The 18411-nt window shown below is 42.1% G+C and overlaps 1 long non-coding RNA gene across 1 annotated transcript; it reads right to left on the minus strand.

Annotated features, from left to right (window-relative positions):
* Nucleotides 1–152: 152 nt before the first annotated feature.
* LOC112265927 lies at nt 153–18192 on the minus strand. The gene is made up of 3 exons (XR_002955845.1): nt 17881–18192; nt 660–793; nt 153–566 (listed from the first exon to the last, which is right to left on the minus strand). It is a non-coding gene; the product is annotated as an uncharacterized LOC112265927 (long non-coding RNA).
* Between the last annotated feature and the right edge of the window lie 219 nt (nt 18193–18411).

An 18411-nucleotide genomic window follows, 5' to 3' on the forward strand; every position in this document is an offset into this window, starting at 1 on the left:
AGCATCTTAAAAGCAGAGCTATTTAAGAAAGTGTTGGAATCGTCTTTTCGGCTGATAATCATGACGTACCTTCCATGCGACAGTGTATCTGTTCATGCTAACATTTTACATTTAGATGAAAGTGTATTTAATTAAGACACCATGGAAGTATGTTAAAAGTGACCAACCAAGCACATACAAAATGTTTATAGAATTAATAAAAATGTAAAAATGAATACAGCCGTTGTCATGTTATAAGTAGGCAATTTAACATATGCGCAATGGGCTGTACCATACTCAGGGGCCTGCCTACAGTATCTATAGGTTAATTTACACAACAATGTCTTGGAGTGTGCCGTTCTGCATAACAGATATTGGAATGGTGTTCTGTTCATTCAAGGCTTACAAACGCTATAATCTAATTTCCCCATCCATCTCCCTATCGACTATTTAAATTTACAGGCTGCAAGTCAATGAAGGACTTTCTGGTCTCTTAGAAGCTGGGTCGGAATGTCTTCCTGCCAATCTTGTAGACTGGTGTGGGAGGACCACTGGCAGAAGTCTTAAAACGATGTCACCTTGTGCATCTGGAGAGAAATGTTTAGTGATTAACCTGATCGTTTCAGGCAAAAAAATGAATGAGCATCTGGCACCACCAGAATGGTTCTTTCAAACTATACCTGCACTTTGAAGAGAAGATCTTGGGCCTGCTCGTCAGCTGGCAAAGCAAAGTTTTTGGTCCTTGAAGACCCCGATCCAGTTCAGTGAGGTTCACCGAGCAGTCCGGGGTTCAAATAGAGAAGTCCCGAACAATCTGTAGTAAAGCAGACAAACAATTACTTTTCCATTGCAGTTAATCATTAGTCTAACACCTAACTCTCAAAGTCATCCTGACCTTAGTCTGGAAAGGCTCTTTGAGGTTGTCGGCACAATGCGTCGATAATGAAGGGGGCTGTGCTTTTACTGGTTTGCGCACCTCTGTGTCTCACTCAAACGGTGCTCAAACACCCACAGCCACACTCAGCCCCCTAGCACCGCCCCCTTTTATTACAATGGTTGAATTTTCTAATCTTAAACAATGAGAAGTCTCAACCCGAGGGGGGAAAAAAAACATTGAGAGAACCTGTCGCACAATTTATGAGTGAACATTGCATTAACAAACAGCCTCCTTTCCAGACCAGTGTGGTCATATCCAATATTCCCTCTAAACTGGACGCAGGCGTGCAGCTCCCCGGGACTGTCACGCAGAAAAAAGATCAGCCCTCGCAGAGAAGCACGAGATTGAACTTCCATGAACATTCTAGAGTTCTCGTTAGTTAACACTATCAATGTTTCCCTTTACTGTTGGAATTGTGATCGAATTAACACAATATTATCCACTTTCAATGCAACATACCGAAACAAAATGAATTATGCACGATTTAGTATCCAAAACGAACTATTCAAGAGATCTTGATATAGGCATAGCGTATCAGAGTAGGATTCTATCGCATTGACAGGTATTCCTCTACACAGATAGGTGCGCCATAACCAATCAGAGCTCCAGTAGACCTATATGCAAATAGACCATTGCCATACATGGATTTGTGCCATTCATTTGGAACATTTTGAGAACAAATCAAGAGCTGCATGGAGCCACTCGTGCACATTTATTCATATTCTTTGCTAGTTAGTGTTAGCCCAGTTATATATAACTTGTAGTCAGTAATGTTGGAGTGATTGCTTCCTACAAGAGCACAAAAGTATGTACATTTCTAGCCATCTTTGAAAAGTGAGTCAGGAAAATAGCTTTTTGTTATGTCTAAATGGGGCAGTGTCATAAAGGTGCTTCATGGTTCTAAGAAGCTCCTGTGAAGTTAAGTCTTTCAAGTTTCTACTAAGGTTGTACTATTGGTTATCAATGATAATGTGGAAGATGTAGATGCTGTTTTACCCACCAGAGCTCTGTCCCCTCACTCTCAAAAGATAATTTATCAATTTTACTAACCCTCAAACTTCGGAATCAAAAAGGCCAGGTTACACTCAGTCAGCATATCCTTTACAAAGCTGTCCATTGGCCTTGACCTCTGCATTTAAGTACAGAATAAAGAGATGTTAGAAACAATGCTAGCTAGCAGTGAAGGCTCCTCAGAGGAGGATCATCCTCCTCAGAAATTTCAGAAAAACAAAGTGACACATTTAAAAAAAGTTATCCTTATAAAACTATACTAAATATATTCACAGCACCAAATAATTTATTAAAATACACTGTTTTGCAATGAAGGTCTACAGTAGCCTCAGCAGCACTCTGTAGGGTTGCACCATGGTGTAGCCGGAGGTCAGCTAGCTTATGTCCTCCTCTTTGTATTAAAGTCAATGTACCCAAACTAGGCGGCTCGTGGTTCTCACTCCCTTCCATAGACTTACACAGTAATTATGACAACTTCCCGGAGGAAGTCCTCCAACCTATCAGAGCTTGTGTAGCATGAACTGACATCTTGTCCACCCAATCAAAGGATCAGAGAATGAATTAATCTAGTACTGAAAGCATAAACTACAGCTAGATAGCACTGAAGTGCATCAAATGTGGTGAGTAGTTGACTCAGACAATAGTTGAACAGTTCAATTATTTCTTCCAAAATTAAGGAGAGGCGAGAGAGAGCTATATATTTCGTAGTATATTGTTTCACTTACTTAGCTAGTGTCAAATGCAGCTAGCTAGTTTAGCCTACTCAAATAACTGGCTCAAACAGAAAGGGATGCTATGTTAGCTAGCTGGCTATGGCTATCCAACACTGGAACTCTTTGCCACTTGAGCCCCCCAGTGTAACTGCCAAACGGGTTGCTGCTGACTATACTGTACTGCATGATTGTAGCGGGTTAGTTCTAGTAGCTATGTTGACTATGACATGACAATGATGTACTGTAGATATTACTGCACTGTTGGAGCTAGAAACGCAAGCATTTTGCTACACTCGCAATAACATCTGCTAAACATGTGTATGTGACAAATAGCATTTGATTTGATTTTGTGTTAAACATTTTCAAACTTCTAGCAACATTTTGTGGCACAATATGTTAGTTTGCATCAAATTTGCCATAAACTTGCTAGATGTTTTCTGCAACAAATTCGTTTTTGTAAGATAATTAAGGCTAATCCCATTTAGTTGACTGGTCGACTATTTGGTTGATAGGCTGTTGGTTTCCCGAGAATTCTTTAGTCGAGCAGTCGGCTAGTTATTTATTTTTCTTCATGGTGGACAAGACACCGGTCACATTTGTGCATGTCTCAGTGGTCTAATCCATTGTGTATGCCACGGGGATGGCACAGTCCATCAATCTAAGAAATGTGATACTGAAATAGTATATGCTTATATTATATAAAAATAATAATGCAGCAATAATAAATAAAATACTATTTTATAACAAATGCGCCTTCTCTCACGTTGGGTACGGTCCGTCAGTGGGCCGTAGAATTGGTGCCTTTCCCTATGTTGCTATGTGCATAATAGCAAAATTAACTAGCCTATTGGGATTGAGAACAATGCGGCGGCGGAGGAACAGCAACAGAGATGAGGTAACAGCCTTAGCCTAAGAAAATTGAGAGGAAACCAACTTAATTAGGTCTATAATCAATAGCCTAACTTTAAATAAATAAATCACCCATATACAGTGCCTTCGGAAAATGTATTCAGATCCCTTTACTTTTTATACATTTTGCAATGTTACAGCATTATTCTAAAATGGAATGTTTCAAAAATGATCCTCAATCTACTCACAATACCCCATAATTCAGGGAAGTCAGGAACCAATATACTTAGTCAGTTTGAAAAGCTAGCCTTAGCTTTCCTAACATTTCAATAAGCATTTTTCTACGGCTGGCCATGCTTTCTACCTGGCTACACCTACCCTGGCCAACATCTCAGCACCCCCTGTAGCAACTTGCCCCCCCCACACACCCCCACCCCCACTTCACCCAGACCCAAGGTCCTGAAACGATATCCTAACTGCCATCGATAAAAGACATTACTGTGCAGCAGTCTTCGTCAACCTGTCCAAGGCTTTCGGCTCTGTCAATCACAGCATTCTTATCAGCAGACTCAATAGCCTTGGCTTCTCAAATGACTGCCTCGCCGGGTTCACCAACTACTTCTCAGATAGAGTCCAGTGTGTCAAATTGGAGGGCCTGTTGTCCGGACCTCTGGCAGTCTCTATGAGGGTGCCACAGGGTTCAATTCTCAGGCTGACTCTTTTCTCTGTATATATCAATGATGTTGCTCTTGCTGCTGGTGATCCTCTGATCCACCTCTACGCAGACTACACCATTTTGTATACATCTGGCCCCTCTCTGGACACTGTGCTAACAAACCTCCAAATGAGCTTCAACGCCATACAACACTCCATCCGTGGCCTGCAACTGCTTTTAAATGCTAGCAAAACTAAGTGCATGCTCTTAAACCGATTGCTGCCCGCACCCTCCCGCCCGTCTAGCATCACTACTCTGGACGGTTCTGACCTAGAATATGTGGACAACTACAAATACCCAGGTGTACTGGTTAGACTGTAAACTCTCCTTCCAGACTCACATCAAGCATCGCCGATCCAAAATTAAATCTAGAATCGGCTTTCTATTTCACAACAAATGGTTTGGGATGAGTTGGACCGCAGAGTGAAGGAAAAGCAGCCAACAAGTGCTCAGAATATGTGGGAACTCCTTCAAGACTGTTGGAAAAGCATTCCAGGTGAAGCTGGTTGAGAGAATGCCAAGCTGTCATCAAGGCAAAGGGTGGCTACATTGAGGAATCTAAAATATATTTGGATTTTTTTAAACACTTTTTTGGTTACTGCATGATTCCATGTGTTATTTCATAGTCTTGATGTCTTCAATATTATTCTACAAAGAAAAACCCTGGAATGAGCAGGTGTGTCCAAGCTTTTGACTGGTACTGTAAGTATTCAGACCCTTTGCTATGAGACTCGAAATTGAGCTTGGGTGCATCCTGTTTCCATTGAACACCCTTGAGATGTTTCTACAACTTGATTGGAGTCCACCTGTGGTAAATTCAATTGATTGCTTTACCGACGCTTTATCCGGACATGGTTCTAAAGGACCTCCACCAGCCGAAGCTATGTTGTAACATTAACAGTATGCCTTCTAATTGCAGTCGCTGTACTCATAATATACAGGAGAACGATCGCCTTATGGCGAGGATAGCAATGCTGCAAGCCCAGCTTCAGATGCAATCGTTAGGCAAGGGTCATTTAAGTGTAGGGAAAGGATGAAACTGCGTCTGTGCCACAAATAAGTACAGATAGTAGTAGAAATCCCCTCGCACAGTCCCTTTCAACTGGTTCTCCCCATTAAGCAACGAGGCTGAGCCTTCTCTGGTCTCCCCTCCACTTGTTACGGGGTCTGAGACGCCGAAGCCTCCCACCATTAGCGCTGACAAATTGAAAACCCTAGTCATTGGCGACTCCATTGCCCGCAGTATTAGACTTAAAACGAATCATTCAGCATTCAGACACGGTTTACCAGGGGGCAGAGCTACCGACTTTAAGGCTAATCTGAAGATGGTGCAGGCTAAAGTTAAAACTGGTGAGTGTAGAGAGTATAGGGATATTGTTATCCAATGTCGGCACCAATGATGTTAAGATGAAACAGTCAGAGGTCACCAAGCGCAACACAGCCTCAGCGTGTAAATCAGCTAGAAAGATGTTGGCATTGCGTAATTGTCTCTGGCCCGATCCCAGTTAACTCGAAGGCAGAGTCTCACAACTCAATCACTGGTTAAACTGTTTTCTGCCCCTCCAAAAAAATTAGAATTTGTAGATAATTGTCCCTCTATCTGGGACTCACCAACAAACAGGACCAAGCCTGGCCTGCTGAGGAGTGAGAGACTCCATCCTAGCTGGAGGGGTGCTCTCATCTTATCTATGAACATAGACAGGGCTCTTAACTCCTCTAGTTCCACTATGAGATAGGGTGCAGGCTAGGCAGTATGGCTGTTAGCCAGCTTGGTGGAGTCTGCCACTAGCACAGTCAGTGTAGTCAGCTCAGCTATCCCCATTGAGACTGTGTCTGTGTGTCGACCTAGGTTGGGCAAAACATGCCGGTGTTCACTTTAGCAATCTCACTGGAATAAATACCTCCTCCATTCCTGTCATTGAAAGAGATTGATATCTCAAAATAGGGCTATTTGATGTTAGATCCCTCACTACCAAGGCAGTTATAGTCAATGAGCTAATCACTGATCATAATCTTGATGTGATTTGAACTGACTGAAACATGGCTCAAGTCTGATGACTTTACTGTGTTAAATGAGGCCTCTCCTCCTGGTTACACTAGTGACCATATCCTCCTGCCCAACCCACAAAGGCGGAGGTATTGCTAACATTTACTATACCAAATTTCAATTTATAAAAAAAAAGACTGCGTTTTTGTCTTGAGCTTCTAGTCATGAAATCTATGCAGCCTACTCAATCACTTTTTATAGCTATTGTTTACAGGCCTCCTGGGCCGTATACAGCATTCCTCACTGAGTTCCCTGAATTCCTATTGGACCTTGTAGTCACGGCAGATAATATCCACATTTTTTGTGACTTTAATATTCACGTGGAAAAGTCCACAGACCCACTCCAAAAGGCTTTCGGAGCCATCATCGACTGTCCAACATGTCTCCGGACCTACTCACTGCCACAGTCATACTCTGGACCTAGTTTTGTCCCGTGGAATACATATTGTGGATCTTAATGTTTTTCCTCATAATCCTGACCCCCATTTTATTAGGTTTGCAATCGCAACAAATAATCCCCAACCAAGGATCATAAAAGCCGTGCTATAAGTTCTCGGACAACCCAAAGATTCCTAGATGCCCTTCCAGACTACATCCACCTACCCAAGGACGTCAGAGTGCAACAATCTGTTAACCACCTAACTGAGGAACTTAATTTAATCTTGCGTAATACATTAGATGCAGTCGCACCCTTAAAAACAAAACAAAAACATTTGTCATAAGAAACTAGCTCCCTGGTATACAAAAAATACACGAGCCCTGAAGCACGCTTCCAGAAAATTGGAACGAAAAAGGTGCTACACCAAACTGGAAGTGTTCCGATTAGCTTGGAAAGACCGTACCGTGCAGTATTGAATAGCCCTCACTGCTGCTCGATCATCCTATTTTTCCAACTTAATTGAAGAGAATAAGAACAATCCAAAATGTATTTGACACTGTCGCAAAGCTAACTACTAAAAAACAGCATTCCCCAAGAGGATGGCTTTCACTTCAGCAGTGATAAATTCATGAACTGCTTTGACAAAGACCTTGATCATTAGAAAGCAAATTACGGACTCCTCTTTAAATCTGTATTTCTCCAAAGCTCAGTTGTCCTGAGTCTGCACAACACTGCCAGGACCTAGGGTCATGGGAGACACTCAAGTTTTTTTAATACTATATCTCTTGACACATTGATGAATAGTCATGCTCTCTAAACCTTCACGCTGCATACTGAACCCTATGCCAACTAAACTACTGAAAGAGCTGCTTCCTGAACTTGGCCCTCCTGTTGAACATAATAAACGCCTCCCTATCCACCGGCTGTGTACCAAACTCACAAAAAAAGTGGCAAATCTTGACCCAGAAAATAAATATATATTTTTAAAGGATCGGCCTATATCAAATCTTCCATTCTTCTCAATTTTTGGAAAAAGCTGTTGCGCAGCAATTCACTGCCTCCCGGAAGACTAACAATGTATTCGAAACGCTTCAGTCTGGTTTTAGACCCCATCATAGCACTGAGACTGCACTCGTGAAGGTGGTAAATTACTTTTTAATGGCGTCAGACCAAGGCTCTGCAGCTGTCCTCTTGCTCCTAGACCTTAGTGCTGCTTTTGATACCATCGATCACCACATTCTTTTGGAGAGATTGGAAACCAAATTGGTCTACACGGACAAGTTCTGGTCGGGTTTAGATCTTATCTGTCGGAAAGATATCCGTTTCTCTGTGGATGGTATGTCCGCTGACAAATCAACTGTAAACTTCGGTGTTCCTCAAGGTTCCGTTTTAGGACCACTATTGTTTTCACTATGTATTTTACCTCTTGGTGATGTCATTCGGAAACATAATGTAAACTTTCACTGCTATGTGGACGATACACAGCTGTACATTTCGATGAAACATGGTGAAGCCCTGTCCCAATAAACAAAGAGATCATGTGTTGGATCTGACAAGTAATCTTGAGTATTGTACAGTCTCAAATAAAACTGTAAAGGACCTCTGCATTACTCTGGACCCTGATCTCTCTTTTAACAAACATATCAAGACTGTTTCAAGGACTGTTTTTTGAAAATCTACATAACATTGTGAAAATCTGAAACTTTGTCCAAAACTGCAGAAAAATTGCTGTCTCTGCCTGGCTGGTTCCCCGCTCTCCACTGGGATTCTCTGCCTCTAACCCTATTACAGGGGCTGAGTCACTGGCTTACTGGTGGTCTTCCATGCAGTCCCTAGGAGGGGTGCTTCACTTGAGTGGGTCTCTGACTTGATCTTCCTGTCAGGTTCATGCCGTGGGGGAGATCTTCGTGGGCCATACTCGGCCTTGTCTCAGGCTAGTACGTTGGTGGTTGAAGATATCCCTCTAGTGGTGTGTGTGCTGTGCTTTGGCTAAGTGGTTGGGGTTATATCCTTCCTGGTTTGCCCTGTCCGGGGGTATAGTCAGATGGGGCCATAGTGTCTCCCAAACCCTCCTGTCTCAGCCTCCAGTAATTATGCTGCAATAGTTTGTGTTGGGGGGGGGCTAGAGTCTGCTATATCTGCAGTTTTTCTCCTGTCTTATCCGGTGTCCTGTGTGAAATTAAGTATTCTCGCTCCTGCTGTCTCTAACTCTGAATGATCGGCTATGAAAAGCCAACTGACATTTTCTCCTGAGGTGCTGACCTGTTACACCCTCTACAACCACTGATTATTATTATTGGTCACGTATGAACATTTGAACATTTTGGCCACGTACTGTCATAATCTCCACCCAGCACAGCCGGAAGAGGACTGGCCACCCCTCATAGCCTGGTTCCGCTCTAGGTTCCTGCCTTTCTAGGGAGTTTGTCCTAGCCACTGTGCTTCTACATCTGCATTGCTTGCTGTTTGGGGTTTTAGACTGGGTTTCTGTATAGCACTTTGTGACATCGGCTTTATAAGTGAATTTGATTGACTGTGCATGTCAGAGCAAAAACCAAGCCATGAGGTCCAAGGACTTGTCCGTAAAGTACAGACAGGATTGTGTCACGGCACAGATCTGGGCAAAGGTACCAAAACATTTCTACAGCATTGAAGGTCCCCAAGAACACAGTGACCTCCATCATTCTTAAATGGAAGAAGGTTGGAAGAACAAAGGCTGTTCCTAGAGCTGGTCGCCCGCCCAAACTGAGGAATCGGGGGAGAAGGGTCTTGATCAGGGAGGTGACCAAGAACCTGATGGTCACTGTGACAGAGCTCCAGAGTTCCTCTGTGGAGATGGGAGAACTTTCCAGAAGGACAATCATCTCTGCAGCACTTCACCAATCAGAACTTTATGGTAGAGTGGCCAGACGGAAGCCACTCCTCAGTAAAAAGCACATGACAGCCCACTTGGAGATTCTCTGGTCTGATGAAACCAAGATTTAACTCTTTGGCCTGAATACCTAGCATTTCATCTGGAGGAAACCTGGCACCATACCTGCGGTGAAGCATGCTGTGGGATGTTTACCAGCGGCAGTGACTGAGAGACTTGTCAGGATTGAGGGAAAGATGAACGAGCAAAGTACAGAGAACATTGATGAAAACCTGCTCTAGAGTTCCTCTGTGGAGATGGGAGAACTTTCCAGAAGGACAACCATCTCTGCAGCACTCCACCAATCAGGCCTTTATGGTAGAGTGGCCAGACGGAAGCTACTCCTCAGTAAAAGGCACATGACAGCCCGCTTGGAGTTTTCCAAAATGCACCTAAAGACTCGCAGACCTTGAGAAACAAGATTATCTGGTCCGATGAAACCAAGATTGAATTATTTTAGCCTGAAGGCCAAGCGTCACGTCTGAACTAAACCTGGCACCATCCCTACGGTGAAGCATGTTGGTGGCAGAATCATGCTGTGGGGATCATTTTTTGCGTCAGGGACTGGGAGACTAGTTAAGATCGAGGCAGATATGAATGGAGCAAAGTACAGAGATATTCTTACTGAACCTAATCCAGAGCTCTCGGGACCTCCGACTGGAGCGGAGGTTCACCTTCCAACATGACAATGAGGCTAGTACACAGCCAGGACAACACAGGAGTGGCATTGGGAGAAGTCTCTGAATGTCCTTGAGTGCCAGAGGCAGTAGAGTCATACCCTACGGAGTTTGTAGCCTCATACCCAAGAAGCCTCGAGGCTGTAATCTCTGCAAAAGGTGCTTCAACAAAGTACTGAGTAAAGAGTCTGAATACCTAAATGTAATATTTCCTTTTTTTCCCATAAAATTAGCAAACATTTCTAAATCGGTTTTTGCTTTGTCATTATGGGGTATTGTGTGTAGACTAATGAAGAGAAAACAATTGAACACATTTTAGAATAAGGCTGTAACCTAACAAAATGTGGAAAAAGTCAAGGGGTCTGAATACTTTTTACAGACATAAAAATGATCTTGCTTCTGTTGCCTGTTTGTTTAATAGTCTACTGAATCTTTGAAGACCAGCACTCATGCAACCGCAAATGTCTGTTCAAGCAATTTCACAGATTCAGCTGTTTTTAATCTTTGCTATGTAAAGAAGGCTTTACAATTTGTTAGAACAGACTGGCATTATTTATTTAGTGTTTACACTGTTCCAAACAGGCAGAAATTATATTGTAATCTAACAGCACCTGTTTGTCACACATAATATGCACACAACTCATGCTCCTATACCCCTTTTTCTTGATCTCCTTATTTTTATAATAACTACTATTATGATCATCATTATAATAAGTAATGTTTAGTCTTAATACCATAACTTAATTTATGCCTATATTCATACCATCACACAGCATACGAGACATTCATGCTTTGAAATGCAATCAAGCATTTCTGTTTATTTAAATGTTAAAGACAGCTTTGAATAATTAGCCTAAACAATAAATAAACTGCAATTCAAATGCATACAACTGTTTTTAGTCTTCTGTAATAAAGGCTTATATATTTTTTAAATTCTTCGATACTCTCTGGTACACTTATTTTGTGGTGTTTACACAATTCCAAATGGTCAGAAAGTATTATTGTAATCTAACAGCCCACATTATACTCCCGCAACACTTGGTCCTATACCCTCCTTTTTCTTGATCTCCAGAACTTGTAGCGCCACAAGTAAAATGTCACCCACAGATTTGACTTCCCCTTTCCCTCCTAAGAAACCTGTAAACATTTGTCAGTTTCGAGTTTATTTTACTATCACGTGTTACTGTGTTCAGAGTTTGTTATAACCAATTTATTGATGTGATTATGATCGACTATTGGTCACATGCATGCGACATGTTACATGTTTCATGTAAAGAGAGCAACCGTTGAGGGGATATTTTTCATAAAGAATTTAGGGATTCCGGTAACAGAACTTTTCAGTCACATCTTTTCTGTCAAACAAGTAAGAAACTAAAAGGTTGAAATTGTTGCAGCTTCGGCTCAGACAGCGCAATAAACACTTGCTCTGTTGCGGTTTTGCTGCAGTAGGGAAGAGAGCGAGACAACGTGCTCCAGTAACACAGGCACTCGCTGTCATTTTATTACACAGTCTGACCATCGGGCTCTTTAGTCATTTGTTAATGTTTAGTCATTTCTTTAGTCATTTCTTAATTATTTAATCAAATAGTGTGCGTAAAGCATCAGACAAGATCAGTGCATAGGTCGTATTTTAGGGTGTGTCTGACCAATTTATCAAAAGAACAGGACGATTCTCGGTCGACCAAGATGTATTTATTTTTTGTCGGGGACAGCCCTAAAGAAAATTTACTTTTTGACTGAGGGCTCCAATGCATTTTCATACATATATTTGTTTTACCATCTAGAAATTAAAGCACTTCACTGTATATCTACTCCTCCCATTTGAAGGTGTCATAAGTATTTAGAAAAAATGCACTGGTGTAGGAAAGTAGCCAAGTGTGTAGTATTTGGTCCCATATTACATATTTCTAGGGTTAAGGTTAGTACTTTTACACTATTTATCCTACTCATTTTTGGACCCGTAATGTGCTGGAGCTCAGCTCAAACTCATTACTGGTGTTAATTAATTTAAAAGTACAGAATGCTTTATTTTGCATCTATTTTAAAACACTTGTGTGCACACCCATTCCTTTTATTCCAACAAGCATGAAACTGACATCATGTGGGTGTCTCTTCACATTAGCTCCTTTTTTTTCTAAGAGTGGAATGTAGGCTATCTAGAACCTAAAAGGGTTCTTATGCTGTTCCCATAGGAGAACCTTTTGAATAACCCTTTTGAATAACCCTTTTGAATAACCCTTTCGGTTTGCGGTAGAACCCTTTTGATTCCAGGTGGAACCCTTTTGAGTTCCATGTAGAACCCTTTACAGAGGTGTTTACATGGAACCCAAAATAGTTATACCGGGAACCAAAAATGTTTCTCCTATGGGGACAGCCGAAGAACCCTTTTGGAACCTTTTTTTCTTCTTCTAAGAGTGTAGTGTCTTGCAAGTAGGAGTGTGTGTTTTGCATAAGTCCCATAACTTCAGTGTAACATGTTATTGCCCACCGTAGCAGCTTAGGCTGGTGGAATCTTTCTCAACCCATTTTATCTGCCACTCTGCAAAATCTGGACCCCTACAAATCAGCCGGGCTAGACAATCTGGACCCTCTCTTTATAAAATGATCCTCCACAATTGCTGCAACCCCTTTACTAGCCTGTTCAACCCCTTTTCGTATCGTCTGAGATCTCAAATGATTGAAAAGCTGCCGTGGTCATCCCCCTCTTCAAAGGGGGGAGATACTCTAGACTCAAACTGTTACAGACCTATATCCATCCTGCCCTGCCTTTCTAAAGTCTTTGAAAGCCAAGTTAACAAAAACAGATCACCGACCATTTCGAATCCCACTGTACCTTCTCCACTATGCAATCTGGTTTCCAAGCTGGTCACGGGTGCACCTCAGTCACGCTCAAAGTCCTAAACTATATCATATCCGCCATTGATTAAAGACAATACTGTGCAGCCGCATTCATCAACCTGGCCAAGGCTTTCAACTCTGTCAATCACAACATTCTTATTGGCAGACTCAACAGCCTTGGTTTCTCAAGTGACTGCCTCACCTGGTTCACCAGCTACTTCTCAGACAGAATTCAGTGTGTCAAATCGGAGGGCCTGTTGTCCGGACCTCTGGCAGTCTATGGGGGTGCCACTGGGTTCAATTCTCAGGCCGACTCTTTCCTCTGTATTCATCCATGACGTCGCTCTTGCGTGCTGGTGATTCTCTGACTCACCTCTACGCAGATGACACCATTCTGCATACTTATGGCCCTTTATTGGACACTGTGTTAACAAACCTCCAGACGAGTGTCAATGCCATACAACACTCCTTCCGTGGCCTCCAACGCCTCTTAAATGCAAGAAACTAAATGCATGCTCTTCAACCGATCGCTGCCCGCCCAACTAGCATCACTACTCTGGATGGTTCTGACTTAGAATATGTGGACAACTACAAACACCTAGGTGTCTGGTTAGACTGTAGACTCACATCAAGCATCTCCAATCCAAAATTAAATCTCGAGTCGGCCTCCTATTTCGCAACAAATCCTTAACTTATGCTGCCAAACATACCCTTAGAAAACTGACTATCCTACCGATCCTTGACTTCGGTGATGTCATTTACAAAATAGCCTCCAACACTCTTCTCAGCAAACTGGATGTAGTCCATCACAGTGCCACCCATTTTGTCACCAAAGCCCCATATACTACCCACCACTGCGACCTGTATGCTCTCGTTGCCTGGCCCTCGCTTCATATTCGTCGCCAAACCCACTGGCTCCAGGTCATCTAAGTCTTTGCTAGGTAAAGCCCCGCCTTATCTCAGCTCACTGGTCCCCATAGCAACACCCACCCGTAGCACGCACTCCAGCAGGTATATTTCACTGGTCATCCCCAAAGCCAACACTTCCTTTGGCCGCCTTTCCTTCCAGTTCGCTGCTGCCAATGACTGGATTGAATTGCAAAAATCACTGAAGCTGGAGACTCACACCTCCCTCACTTTAAGCATCAGCTGTCAGAGCAGCTTACAGATCATTGCACCTGTACACAGCCCATCTGTAAATAGCCCACCCAGCTACCTCATCCCCGTATTATTTATTTTTTGCTCCTTTGCACCCCAGTATCTCTACTTGCACATCTATCACTCCAGTGTTAATGCTAAATTGTAATTATTTTGCCACTATGGCCTATTTATTCCCTTACATCCCTAATCTTACATTTGCACACACTGTATATAGATTTTTATAGTGTTATTGACGGTTTGTTTATCCCATGTGTAACTCTTTCGCACTGCTTTGCCTTATCTTGGCCAGGATGCAGTTATAAACGAGAACGTGTTCAACTGTCCTACCTGGTTAAATAAAGGTGAAATATATTTTTTTTTAAGAATGTCAGTGGAGTTGTTTATTTTTGACACAAAAAAAAAAATGCTAAAACAGAAATGTCCTGAGTCACTAAGTATTCAACCCCTTTGTTAAGGCAAGCATATATACTTTAGGGGTAGAAATGTGCTTAAGTCACAAGTTGCATGGACTCTGTATGAAATAAGTGTTTAACATGATTTCTGAATGACTACCTCATCTCTGTACACCACACACACATAATTTTAAGGTCCCTCAGTCTAGCAGTGAATTTCAAGCACAAAGGCCTGGGAGGTTTTCCAATACCTTGCAAAGAAGGGTGCCTATTGGGTGGGTGCCTATTGGTAGATGGATAAAAAAATGCCTGCTATTGAATATCCCTTTGAGAATGGTGTAGTTATTACACTTTTGATGGTGTATCAATACATCACTACAAAGATACAGGCTGCCTTCCTAAGTCAGTTGCCGGAGAGGAAGTAAACCGCTCTGGGATTTCACCATGAGGCTAATGGTGACTTCAACAGTTAAAAGTTTAAAGAGATATTTCAGTATTTTGGCAATGAGGCCCTTTCTCTACTTCCCCAGAGTCAGATTAACTTGTGGATTCAACTTTTATGTCTCTGTGTCCAGTATGTAGGAAGTAGTTTTGCGAGCCAGTGCTAACTAGCGTTAGCGCAATGACTGGACATCTAGCGGCAGATACCCATAGACTTCGTCATTGCGCTAACGCTCGTTCGTGAACTTCCTTCATACTGGTCACAGACAAAGCGTATCCACAAGTTCACCTGTACAGAATAAAAAATATGTATCCTGTTTGCAGTAAAGCACTAAAGTAAAACTGCAAAGAATTGTGGCAAAGAAATTAACTTTGTCCTAAATACAAAGCAGCATATTTGGGGCAAATCCAACAACACATCACTGAGTACTACTCTTCATATTTTCAAGCATGGGGTGGTTGCATCATGTTATGGGTATGCTTGTCATCAAGGTCTGGGGAGTTTTTCAGATAAAAAGAAGCAGAATAGAGCTAAACACAGAAAATCAGGAAACCCTTGTTCAGTCTGCTTTCCAACAGACACTGGGAGACAAATTCACCTTTCAGCAGGACAACTGCAAATATGCACTTGAGTAGCTTACCAAGATGACATTGAATATTCCTAAGTGGCCTCGTTACAGTTTAATTAAATGGGCTTAAACTAATTGCAAGACTTAAATGACTGTCTAGCAATGATCAACAACCAACTTGACAGAGCTTGAAGATGTCATTTCTTTTTAAACTTATTTTGTATTATTCAATTCCAACATACAGGTACTGCACTGATTGTTATTGAAAAATAAGACACCTAACCTAAAGCAAGAACTATAACAAACAAACCTTAACAAAAGCAGTGACACTAGCAAGATTTAACACACACCCGAGTGGGTTGGGATGTGTCCTGTACATACTTTGAAGGAATCAGTTAATATATACACATGTAGGCTACAGTCCATAAAAAGGAAGGGGTCATTGATCAGAATCAATCCCTTGTCCCAATGAATCTCCATGTTGTTCAGTTAGTAATGACCATCTGTCCACAAATTGAACCTTTAATTAAGATTATAGCATGTTCTTATAATTTAAATCCGCTCCTCTGTTGGATGTTAGTTTAACCCTTTAAACCCCAATAGAATTCTACAATGCTGCTGTAGATTACTGAAAATTGAAGTAAAGCTCATTTTCTCACACATTTCAAACCGACAGAGCTCAAAAACAAAGAACAAATGACAATTACAAGTTAAAGAGCACATCCTCTATATGACACCACATTTGTGTCAAGGAATAACACGCATTGCTTTCCAATGTGTAAATAAACTATCAAACAACAGTTAACACTCAAAAGAACAAAAACCATAGAGTATTTAAATTGTAGTAAATTACTCACTCAAAATGTAACAATATACTTTATATATAAATAAGAATATCAAAAACGTGACCAGAGGACAATATTCATAAAGTATTTCAAAACACAATGCTATTTGATTGAGAACGATTCTTTATTCTGTAATGATGTCAAAATAAACGAGAGACCATGTCAAAATGTAGGTAACCTCAATAAGATGTAGTACAGACCAGGCCTGACAATGTAGAAATAGTAGCCTACTTTGACAACAATTCAGTGAACACAAGAAGTATTAGATACACATTGTCTCTGAACAGTTGTTTTTGTAGGACAAATTCATATTTCACACTCACTTTAGTCTTTGCGTTTGCCTAAAGGTCATGGAACTTCAGGAAGCACTGCCCAATCCTGCAAATTGGCACAGAACACAGTGCACGCAAATGAGGTTTCGACACATCTGCCACTCTTTGCCCTGCGTCCACTCCGGATGCACACCACACACCCACACACCACTTCACCTGCTTTCAAATGAGTTACAACTCAGTTCACACGCCCTGGTGCCACAGTCTTGGCTCCCCTCTTCCTGCCACTGTAGCCATATCACAAAGTGAAGGGACAAACTGCATTTTGAATGCCTTCAGGGACCAGCGCCTACGGTTTCTGGGAAGGGGCCTTTGCAGGGTCCCCCACACAATGTATGCATTTAAAATGGCAATGTTGAGCATCCCCCAAAACACATACTTCCACTATTTTCTGCCTGTACGTTCAACATTGTAATAGCTCCTAAATTGGTCAAGATGGTCAACCCCACCTATTTTCTTGTTGTAATCCATTACAAGCTCTGCAAAATATATACATTTCTACAACCTTAAACATATCCAAAACCCCAGCCACTTTCACTTTAGGCCCAGGCTGTGTGGTACAAGGGTGAAAGGTGGGACTTGGGGCAGACACCTTCCATGGAAATGTAGGCTCCCCTTCTCGGGTGTGCGGAGAGTACACTCTTCCTCATCTGCGAGGCAATGTATGAATAGGCTATGAATATCTGCACCTAGCACACCAAACTCAACCGATAAAAACGAATTACTCTAGCCTTGGCTTCATTTCGGTGGCCAGTTAACTGGATGTCTGTATGGCTAGCTGGAGGAAGTGCCAGCTGAGGTTGACACTTCATGAGCGCAACCCACTTTTATTACCTGACTAACTAGCTAGCTATAGTAAGCAGCTTGGGTTGTTTCCATATGAATTACACCAGTAGAAACAAGACAACCAACTAGATACAGCTAAACACAAACTATTTCCATGAGACAGAGAGCAATCATTCGCGCTTCCCCGCTGATGTGCTCGCCTTTACCAACCAAGTTATCATGACATGATGTGCTCATTTGTGAGCTATTCCCCAAGTTCCACAGGATCACACATATCTGCTGTTTACTTTTCACTCACCTCGACATCATCGCTTTTCAAAGTGCGTGTCCGAATCATCAACCAACATTAGCCTATTTCCCTGTGAAAAGTCGTGTCTGCTTCGGCGCCGTCATTTTGAGTAATTGTATTTAACCAAATTCTTATTTACAATGACCGTAAAACCCCGGACGACGCTGGGCCAATTGTGCGCCGCCCTATGGGACTCCCAATCACGGCCGGATGTCATACAGCCTGTATTCGAACCAGGGACTGTAGGGACGCCTCTTGCACCGAGGCGCCACTCCGGAGCCCTGTAATGAATCTAAAATAAACGTTGTAAAGTCAAATGACAGCATACCATGTTTCTGGTGTGATGTGATGAGAACTCGATCGGGTGGAATACGACGATACGAGCAAAGAATAATGAGGTTAACTTAAACATATTTGAAACAAGCGCTTATTCCAGAGAGCGCTATGAGCCACGCCCCAGTGGGCAGAGCTAGGCGTGTTGGACTGGGACACATTTTAATAAATTCAAACCTCTTTTAGTGGCTCCGCCATTGGTCTGTG

This window comes from Oncorhynchus tshawytscha, linkage group LG13, assembly GCF_018296145.1.
Source record: "Oncorhynchus tshawytscha isolate Ot180627B linkage group LG13, Otsh_v2.0, whole genome shotgun sequence".
NCBI lineage: Eukaryota > Metazoa > Chordata > Actinopteri > Salmoniformes > Salmonidae > Oncorhynchus > Oncorhynchus tshawytscha.